Genomic DNA, 11463 nt, shown 5'->3' with positions numbered 1-11463 from the left:
CGTTCGTATAGTAGTCCAATGTGTGGACTACCGATTCCTACCCTTGTTTATATATAATAAGTCAGGCGCAGGCGGAGTACATATCTCCGACTCCGACTCCGACTCCGATACATATCCTACACCGATGTGCCTACATCTTCTTTTCTTGTTTGTCTTTGATGAGACGGAGCCTTTGTCTCACCTACCAGAAGGTCCAGAAGCAAGCCATAGAGCGCACATATGCACGGGGAACCCACGAGAAGAAGGCAGCACAACAGCGTCTCGAAAAGAAAAAACAAATTAGTAGCCGGCTCGACCCTTGCAACCTCGTGCTAAGCTAAATCAGTACATCGAACCTATTAGTCTCATTCTCCCGCCTAGTGGTTTTACTGGGCCTTCATCTTTTGGACAACCGCCTATCATCCTTGATAGGACAGCTCACAGGAAATGATACATACCACAATTCCTGGATGATTCAGAAAAGCATCCGCAGAGATGAAACAACGTGCATTTGAAACATCGTAGAAGAAACTGTAATCAACAAATTCATGTCAAGCAGCTGCATATGAGGAAAATCCCAGACAATGTTGTGGACAGACCAAATATTGGTTACAACTATTGCCTACATAGTTGTACACCCAATCTGCCCGGTGCGTCTCTATCGGTCGTCGTCTCTATTCTCCGCGAAGTTGGGGGCTGGGTGGGAAATCCGGTAACAATCATGGGGGTTTCCCCGTTTTGGAAGACTAACATTTTTGAACCATACAAACATTTTTTCGGCTCACAAACGGTTTTTTAAACCTCCCGATAATTTTTTAAAATGTATGAACATTTTGTGAATCTCGCGAATAGATTTTTTAGTACGAACATTTTTAAATGTCGCGGACATTTTTGAAAACTCGTTATTTTATTGAATTGTACAATCAATTTTGAATCTCGCGAACAGATTATCAAACCTTGCAAACAATTTTTCGAGCTCTACGAACATTTGTAAGCCCCACAAGCATTTTTTAAACCACACGAGTGTTTTTAATTTATATGAACCTTTTTTATATCTCGCTAACATATTTTTTATTGTATTTATTAATTTTTAGAATCTCAATGCAAATATATGTACATGATCTATTGACATTAAGTTTTCTATTTCTACGTGCTATGATACAGTAATATTATTGTCCCCTCTTATTATTAAATACAGTGCTACCTATCTTTTTGCATGCATAGAATGGATGATACTACCTATGATACCTTTACTGTAGGTAGTCTTATTCGGCTAAGTCAGTATACCTTGCACATTATGTTGTTTCGACGACAAGAGGGGGCTCTTGAGCACCCTCCGTTGCAGGATTGTAGCCTGGCTTTTCATCCGTGAAAGGATCTGCATAACTGATCCACTGTCTAAGAGAGGACTACACCAGAAGGATAAGTGTGTTTTCTGCAACTCCGGGAATAAAATATTCAACACTTGTTTGCAAGCATGTGCCATAGTTAACATAATTTGGAGCCTTAATTGAGCTAATCTCGAACATGTCCTATCTTCCATAAATCATCGGTTCCACCCTTGCTTCTTATGGCCTTTTTCCTCCTTATATGACATGCAACTTTCCTTCATGGTTCGAAAAAAACCCGCAGAGGCCCATAACACGCCCCATTCTGATCGATGGAGTCAAAGTTGAGCTAATGAGACATGCAAACACCTGCACACTTAGAGGCAAGGTAGTGCACCTAAGCATCTCACACCAAAATGAGAGTGCATTTTTCCATACACTAGTTTCCTTCTCCTAGATCTACTTGTGAGACTTGATTATATCTAGCTGTTATCACCAGAATTTGACCGAGTCAGAGGTGGGCCGCGATCAAGATGGGCTTGAAGATTATATACGGAAGAAATACGTGAATCGGCCTTATATGCAAAGTTGGGCTAGTTTGCCCTTGTATCTGTAACATAGTAGATTACGTGTCGGTTAGTTAGAGTTTGCTTCGTGCACGGTCGGGATTATTCCCACGTTAGAAAGTCCCCTGGACTATAAATATGTATCTAGGGTTTATGAAACAACAACCAACGTTCAACACAAATCAATCTAGGCGCATCGCCAACTCCTTCGTCTCGAGGGTTTCTTCCGGTAAGCACCATGCTGCCTAGATCGCATCTTGCGATCTAGGCAGCACAAACTTATTACGTTGTTCATGCGTTGCTCGTATGCGAAGCCTTTTTGATGGCGAGCAACGTAGTTATCTTAGATGTGTTAGGGTTAGCATTGTTCTTCGTATCATATGCTTGTCGTAGTGCAACCCTTATACATCTAGCCGCCCTACACCTATCTTAGGTGTAGGGGCGGCACCCGCTTGATCATTGTTTAGTAGATCCGATCCGTTACGGTTGCTCCTTGTTCTTCAAGGATTAGTTTAATATCCGCAATAGTTAGGCCTTACAAAGGGTTGGAGGATCCGGCGGCGTGTAGGGTGTAGTTTGCTAGCCCTAGACGGGATGTTCGGGGATCAACCTCGTGTTGGTTTTTAGGCCACTGTCTAGGATCGGCTTACGATCACCGTACGCGAGCGCGAGGCCCAATCGTGAGTAGGATGATCCGATTATGCGGTGAAAACCCTAAATCGTCGAAGATCGCTTTAGCTTTATCTTGATCAAGCAGGACCACCATATATTCGTACACCTCGTACGAATCATGGGTGGATCGGCTCTTTGAGCCGATTCACGGAGACAACTCGAGAGCCGATCGAGGCTCGTATTTAACGTTTACGTGTATGCCATGCGGGAAACTAAGCGAGGCATCATCCAACACCTTCCCGACCAGGTATAGGTCAGGTGGCACGCCCTTGCGACGGCATCGGACGTGTGACCGAGAAGGCTTTGCGGGCCGTCGCTCGGAGGGACCGGGGCCAGCCGCAGATCCGGGAGATTCCCGGCTCTACGGTGTTGCCGGTCGCTGCTCGCCGGTGGGTTTCCGACCGCAACACATTCCGGCACGCCCGGTGGGACAATCTTCGACATCCACCGCATCGCCATCTACATCCGAGATGGCGGAAAGCACTCCGGTCAAGTACGAGGATCCGGCGACGAGCTCAAGAAGAAGCATGACGAGATCAAGGCGGTCCTCGAAGCCGACCTCATCGGCTCTTTCCACGAACCCGCTCCCATGGCATCGGGTGGAAGGGGTTCTCACCTGAAGGCGCGCTCGATGGAGTGGACCTGTCCGCCCCGTCGGAAGAACGCACCGGGTCGCCTGCGTCGGGAGATCAACTTCATGGTGGCTCATTCGCTGCACCGAGCACTCCGAGAGCCTGGTGAACACTTTGGAGCGTGTCGCTGCGCGTGATCCAGGAAATCATGAGCCATCAGTATTCTCCGTCGGGACCAGCTCTGGGGACTTACCAAGGAGAGATGCCACTCCAGTCCCGTCCGCCGCTGCCGTTCGCGTTGACAGCACCAGGAGTGCCGATTTCACCGGCATCCACCGTTAACATGGTGGAGCGCACTTACCCTGGAGGGTGCCAGCCAAGATCCTCATTCGACATCAACATGATAGGGCTCGGGCACCACCCTGGTAAGGACAGAGACGAGGGCAACTGCTCTCACAGCAAAGTCCAGGAGGAAGCTGTTCCACGCGATCGGCCCTGACACCTCCAAAAAATCCTGGTTACAATCAAGACGAAGGCCGATTCCAGCGTTCGGCCCGCATTACCCGTACCAGACGCTCTCCCGGTATTTGGTGTCGACCTCACAGGGGACGGAAAGCTAGGATATGGGTTCACGTCGGCTGATGAAGCTGGAAGAAGTCAACACTGGTCCTAACAGAGCCGACGTTCGCATGTGGTGCCTTGGCCAACCATAGAGCCGATATCGCGGTGCACCAGCGAGAATCGGCTCGGGGGGCACCTAGTCAGATGAACGTGTGCGACACCGATACATGTGCAAAAAATTGGGGACCGATAAGTCAGATGAACGTGTGCGACACCGATACATGTGCAAAAAATTGGGGACCGATAGGGAAATCGGCCAGTAAAAAAAAACAAATCGGTACATGCAACCAGAGCCGATGCACAGACATTGCACGGCAGTCGACTTTAGACAAGTACAGCGAAGCAAGTTTACATGCATCAGTTTACACAAAGAGGCCCTACTGAAGAAAAGCATTAAGGGCGTGAAGAGCATCGGCACGGATTCGATCCGCCTCGGCGATCTCGGCCTCGTCGTCCTCGTCTCTCCCCATCACCAGCCGGCTGCTCGGGGCACGAATTTCAGCCGGGTCGGTCTTCGAATCAGGTCTGTGAGACTTTTTGCTTCCTCTTGGGAGCGAGCAATGAGGGTTTCCTCATCTTGGATAAGTTGTTTGGTCTCCCTGGCCCTCTTTTCAAGGTCCTCCAGTTCCTTGCGCAAGGTCTCAAGTTTGACACTATGGGTAGAAGTGGCGGTCTTGGCGTCTAAAGCGGCTTTCTTCTCGTTGAGCCGTTGACATTTGTCTGCAATATCGGTTCTCAACGGGAGTTGGGCGCGGCGAAGAGCAATCCTTTGACGGGCCGACTGCACCCTTGACCTGAAGGCTGACAAAGTCACTGCCGGCCAAAGCTTAACCTGCAGCATCACTGGGAGACGGGGCTGGATGTCCTCGAGGATGCCCTTGATTGCCTCGGGGTTCTCGACCAGGGTTTCGACCGAGGAGGAGAGCAAAACTTTGAGACGCTGGAGCGGGCCATGGACCGCGCTAGGGTCTGGCTCTTCACCTGCTTTGGAAACAGCTGGCTCGATGGAGTCGGGGTCGAACGTCACCAAGCTTGAAGGGTCACACCCCTGACAGACGAGCAAGAGCAGCATGAGCATACGACAAAGGAAAAGAGTAGGCCCGAGAGAGTGGCGCTTACCTCTCCCAATAAAGGAAGGGGAGCCGATGTTGTGACAATCGGCTTTGCGGTAGTCTGGGCCAGGTTAGCCACTTGGTCAGTCACGCTTGGCGAGTTGGATAGGCCAAGGGTAGCAGATGGCATCGGCACCTCTTCAACGTCCCCGCTAGAGGTCCCATTAGTCTGCAAGGGAAATGGTGAGGCAATCCAATTAGTAACGAGACGATGTGGAATACGAGCTGTTGAGGTAATTACATTTGAAACTTCCTGGCTCGGCGAGGAGACTTGTGGGCCTTTGCGAGCCCTTTTGACGCATCGACGCTTCATGCGTGACCCCGTTTGGATCGGAGCCTGAAGGACAGCAGGCTCGGGAGTCGACCTTTTCCTAGAAGCCGACGTTGGTGAGTCCGTCTGGCTCTGTGTGGTGGATCTTTACGTATCGCTCGAGGAGGAGTCCCTTGGATCGGACTGTGCTCCCTCACCGGAGTTCTCTTCGGTGGAAGTCCGAAAGAAGAGGTACAACCATGTTACAAAGGTTGGGAAGGCAAATGTGTTCGGTCAAGACACGAATCAACTTACGTGCAGGCTTTCCTGGGCAGGAGCTTTGCGCTTCAGGGTCTTCCTGGCAGCCACCTTCCTCACTGCCGTCCTCGCCCGAAGTCGAGGCTCGGGGGGCAAGCGGCCCCGAAGATGCTTTACTCTTGGGAGCCGATTTCGGTGAAATCGGCTGACTCTGCATTATGACTTTCTTCAGAGGTGGCGAGCTCTGGCAGAAGAGAACCACTGGGGCCGGAGGAAGGAATACGAAGGGGGAGCCATCGGCTTGCGTGGGAGCCGGGCCATCTTGTTGCTGCCAGGAGATGGGGTCAGGTCACGGACAATCACCATAAGCGGTTACAAGAAATGTTTGAGTAATGGTACCTAGTCTGCAGGGACATCATACTCGGCATCAAGTTGTCTCGAGCGAGCGGTCCTAAAGCCCTTCGAAGACATGAGTCTTCCACATGGACCACCAAGTCTCGAAACCATCGGTAGTGAAGGAGAAACGGAGGTCGTGGGGAATTGGAATGGCCAAAGCATCAAAGAAGGTATAACATCTTTGGCCGATAAGGATGTCGAGCCGGTTCAGCTGCGCTACGGTCGGGTGGTGTAAGAAGAAGTGTGGAGGCACCCGCCCAAGACCAAGTTGTCGGGCTACCACCACCGGTTGGTAACACTCATAGCCGGGCTTGATGATCCGGTTCGAGGTACTCATGCCAACGGGGAGGAAGCAAGGACGAATCATGATGGAATACAGAGTCTTGGGTGCTAGTGTCATCGGCAAAGTTATCCAATCGAAAGGAGACTCGGGTTTTCAAAGTTCTCCGGTTCGGTATAAGGAAAGAACAGGGGTTGTCCAAACCTTGGAAGAAGATCTTGAACCACCCTGCTCGCTTCCTTAGGGATCAGCCTCGTTGCCCGGGAGACCATACAAAGCTTGGCCATAGCTGGTGCATCGGATGGCCTTTCCGTTAACATCTGGAAAGGTGCAGGTAGTCAAAGGTGGGAAGTCTGGGATCTGGTTCGCGAAGTATAGCTGCGCCCATAACCAGAATGAACCACCGAGGGCCGCCGGTTTTAACTGTCTTTTGAGAGAACGAGTTTGACGGACATCGATTGAAGAGATCGATAGACCTCTCCAAGAAACGGCTTGCCTAGGCCAAGTTGGGTGCCTTTGGCCGGTTCATAGGCCGGGGAAAGGTAATTCTTGGTAGGGGCAAGGGATGGGCCACGAAGATGAAGTGCTCCAACCGGAAGTTCGGAAAGGTCGTGTGTTCTCTCTCTCGTCACGAGGCCTTTGGTCTTCATATAACGTTTGAGGTAGGCTCCCCGAGTCGGTACACTCTTTTTAGAAGAAAGGGTGAAAGGGACTCTCGGCAGTTTGAATGCGAAGGGCTTGGGGATGCAATGTCTAGGCTCGTGATCATGGCTACATCCAGCAGAGTTGGTGTCATAGGGCCATGGCCAAACATGAAGCAGTTCAGTGCGTCGGACCAGAAGTAGCCGATAGTTTTCATAATATTTTCATTCTTCTCAAGAGGAGACAATGATAATGACAGGGCATCGGCTATCCCTATGGCTTCCCGGGTGGCATAATGGGTTTTGGATACTCTATTGTACCATGCCACCCAACCCTCGGGAGGATTAGGCCAGGCTCGCAGGCAGTCGGCCCAGGAAGTCAGATCTAAGTTCTGATTCACGAAGGGGATTCTGTTAGCTTCGCATGAAATTAAGAGGGCGGGACTCTCGGAAGAACGAGGACTGATGGCGTGTATTTCACACGTTCGTTGGGCAACCCCAAGAGGAAGGTATGATGCGCACAGCAGCAAGTTTTCCCTCAGAAAGAAACCAAGGTTTATCGAACCAGGAGGAGCCAAGAAGCACGTTGAAGGTTGATGGCGGCGGGATGTAGTGCGGCGCAACACCGGAGATTCCGGCGCCAACGTGGAACCTGCACAACACAACCAAAGTACTTTGCCCCAACGAAACGGTGAGGTTGTCAATCTCACCGGCTTGCTGTAACAAAGGATTAACCGTATTGTGTGGAAGATGATTGTTTGCAGAGAAAATAGTAAAAACAAGTATTGCGAGCAGATTTGTATTTCAGTATTAAAAGAATGGACCAGGGTCCACAGTTCACTAGAGGTGTCTCTCCCATAAGATAAAAGCATGTTGGGTGAACAAATTACGGTCGGGCAATTGACAAATAGAGAGGGCATAACAATGCACATACATGACATGATAAGTATAGTGAGATTTAATTGGGCATTACGACAAAGTACATAGACCGCCATCCAACCTGCATCTATGCCTAAAAAGTCCACCTTCAGGGTTATCATCCGAACCCCTCCGGTATTAAGTTGCTAAGCAACGGACAATTGCATTAAGTATGGTGCGTAATGTAATCAACAACTACATCCTCGGACATAGCGCCAATGTTTTATCCCTAGTGGCAACAGCACAACACAACCTTAGAACTTTCGTCACTCGTCCTGAGTGTCAATGCGGGCATGAACCCACTATCGAGCATAAATACTCCCTCTTGGAGTTAAGAGTAAAAACTTGGCCGAGCCTCTACTAGTAACGGAGAGCATGCAAGATCATAAACAACACATATGCAATAACTTGATAATTAACATGACATGGTATTCTCTATCCATCGGATCCCGACAAACACAACATAGAGTATTACGGATAGATGATCTTGATCATGTTAGGCAGCTCACAAGATCCAACAATGAAGCACAATGAGGAGAAGACAACCATCTAGCTACTCGCTATGGACCCATAGTCCAGGGGTGAACTACTCACTCATCACTCCGGAGGCGACCATGGCGGTGTAGAGTCCTCCGGGAGATGAATCCCCTCTCCGAGCGAGGTGCCGGAGGAGATCTCCGAATCCCCCGAGATGGGATCGGCGGCGGCGGCGGCGTCTCGGTAAGGTTTTCCATATCGTGGTTTTTCGCCTCGGGGTTTCGCGACGGAGGCTTTAAGTAGGCGGAAGGGCAGAGTCGGGGGCCTGACGAGGGGGCCACACCATAGGGCGGCGCGGGCCCCCCCCCTAGGCCGCGCCGCCATGTGGTGTCGCCACCTCGTGGCCCCACTTCGTATGTTCTTCGGTCTTCTGGAAGCTCCTTGAAAAAATAGGCCCCTGGGTCTTCGTTTCGTCCAATTCCGAGAATATTTCGTTACTAGGATTTCTGAAACCAAAAACAGCAGAAAACGAGAGCCGGCACTTCGGCATCTTGTTAATAGGTTAGTTCCGGAAAATGCACGAATATGACATAAAGTGTGCATAAAACATGTAGGTATCATCAATAATATGGCATAGAACATAAGAAATTATCGATACGTCGGAGACGTATCAAGCATCCCCAAGCTTAGTTCACGCTCGTCCCGAGCGAGGTAAAACGATAACAAAGATAATTTCTGAAGTGATATGCCATCATAACCTTGATCATACTATTTGTAAACATATGTAGTGAATGCAGCGATCAAAACAATGGTAATGACATGAGTAAACAAGTGAATCATAAAGCAAAGACTTTTCATGAATAGTACTTCAAGACAAGTATTAATAAGTCTTGCATAAGAGTTAACTCATAAAGCAATAAATCAAAGTAAAGGCATTGAAGCAACACAAAGGAAGATTAAGTTTCAGCGGTTGCTTTCAACTTGTAACATGTATATCTCATGGATAATAGTCAACATAGAGTAATATAACAAGTACAATATGCAAATATGTAGGAATCAATGCACGAGTTCACACAAGTGTTTGCTTCTTGAGGTGGAGAGAGATAGGTGAGCTGACTCAACATAAAAGTAAAGAGAATGGTCCTTCAAAGAGGAAAGCATCGATTGCTATATTTGTGCTAGAGCTTTTATTTTGAAAACATGAAACAATTTTGTCAACGGTAGTAATAAAGCATATGAGTTATGTACATTATATCTTACAAGTTGCAAGCCTCATGCATAGTATACTAATAGTGCCCGCACCTTGTCCTAATTAACTTGGACTACCGGATCTTTGCAATGCACATGTTTTGACCAAGTGTCACAATGGGGTACCTCCATGCCGCTCTGTACGAAGGTCTAAGGAGAAAGCTCGCATTTTGGATTTCTCGCTTTTGATTATTCTCAACTTAGACATCCATACCGGGACAACATGGACAACGGATAATGGACTCCTCTTTAATGCATAAGCATGTGGCAACAATTATTATTCTCATATGAGATTGAGGATATATGTCCAAACTGAAACTTCCACCATGAATCATGGCTTTAGTTAGCGGCCCAAAGTTCTTCTCTAACAATATGCATGCTCCAACCATTACGGTGGTAGATCTCTCTTACTTCGGACAAGACGGACATGCATAGCAACTCACATGATATTCAACAAAGAATAGTTGATGGCGTCCCAGAAGCATGGTTATCGCACAACAAGCAACTTAATAAGAGATAAAGTGCATAAGTACATATTCAATACCACAATAGTTTTTAAGCTATTTGTCCCATGAGCTATGTATTGCAAAGGTGAATGATGGAATTTTAAAGGTAGCACTCAAGCAATTTACTTTGGAATGGCGGATAAATACCATGTAGTAGGCAGGTATGGTGGACACAAATGGCATAGTGGTTGGCTCAAGTATTTTGGATGCATGAGAAGTATTCCCTCTCGATACAAGGTTTAGGCTAGCAAGGTTATTTGAAACAACACAAGGATGAACGGTACAGCAAAACTCACATAAAAGACATATGGTAAACATTATAAGACTCCATACCGTCTTCCTTGTTGTTCAAAACTCAATACTAGATGTTATCTAGACTCTAGAGAAACCAAATATGCAAACCAAATTAGCAAGCTCTAAGTATTTCTTCATTAATGGGTGCAAAGTATATGATGCAAGAGCTTAAACATGAGCACAACAATTGCCAAGTATCAAATTATCCAAGACATTTTAGAGTTACTACATGTAGCATTTTCCAATTCCAACCATATAACAATTTAATGAAGAAGAAACTTCGCCATGAATACTATGAGTAGAGCCTAAGGACATATTTGTCCATATGCTACAGCGGAGCGTGTCTCTCTCCCATAAAGTGAATGCTAGGATCCATTTTATTCAAACAAAACAAAAACAAAAACAAACCAGACGCTCCAAGCAAAGTGCATAAGATGTGACGGAATAAAAATATAGTTTCGGGGGAGGAACTCGATAATGTTGTCGATGAAGAAGGGGATGCCTTGGGCATCCCCAAGCTTAAACGCTTGAGTCTTCTTAGAATATGAAGGGGTGAACCACCGGGGCATCCCCAAGCTTAGAGCTTTCACTCTCCTTGATCATATTGCATCATACTTCTCTCTTGATCCTTGAAAACTTCCTCCACACCAAACTCGAAACAACTCATTAGAGGGTTAGTGCATAATAAAAATTCACATGTTCAGAGGTGACACAATCATTCTTAACACTTCTGGACATTGCATAAAGCTACTGGACATTAATGGATCAAAGAAATTCATCCAACATAGCAAAAGAGGCAATGCGAAATAAAAGACAGAATCTGTCAAAACAGAACAGTCCGTAAAGATGGATTTTATTAGGCCACCAGACTTGCTCAAACGAAAATGCTCAAATTGAATGAAAGTTGCGTACATATCTGGGGATCATGCTCGTAAATTGGCTTAATTTTCTGAGCTACCTACGGGGAGATAGACCCAGATTCGTGACAGACAAAGAAATCTGGAACTGCGCAGTAATCCAAATCTAGTACTTACTTTTCTATCAAAGACTTTACTTGGCACAACAAAATATAAAACTAAGATAAGGAGAGGTTGCTACAGTAGTAAACAACTTCCAAGACACAAATATAAAACAAAAATACTTGGAGTAAAAACATGGGTTGTACTGCCATAAGCGCTTTTCTTTAACGCCTTTCAGCTAGGCGCAGAAAGTGTATATCAAGTATTATCAAGAGATGGTGTGTCAATCTTACCTTGGGCTTTACCCTTACCTTTCTTATTGCTTTTCTTTCCCTTTGGTTTAGGAAATATATGATTTCCCCACAGTATAGAGGTAGTTGAGTATC

This window comes from Lolium rigidum, chromosome 1, assembly GCF_022539505.1.
Source record: "Lolium rigidum isolate FL_2022 chromosome 1, APGP_CSIRO_Lrig_0.1, whole genome shotgun sequence".
NCBI lineage: Eukaryota > Viridiplantae > Streptophyta > Magnoliopsida > Poales > Poaceae > Lolium > Lolium rigidum.
Note: the sequence above shows the minus strand (reverse complement) of the source record.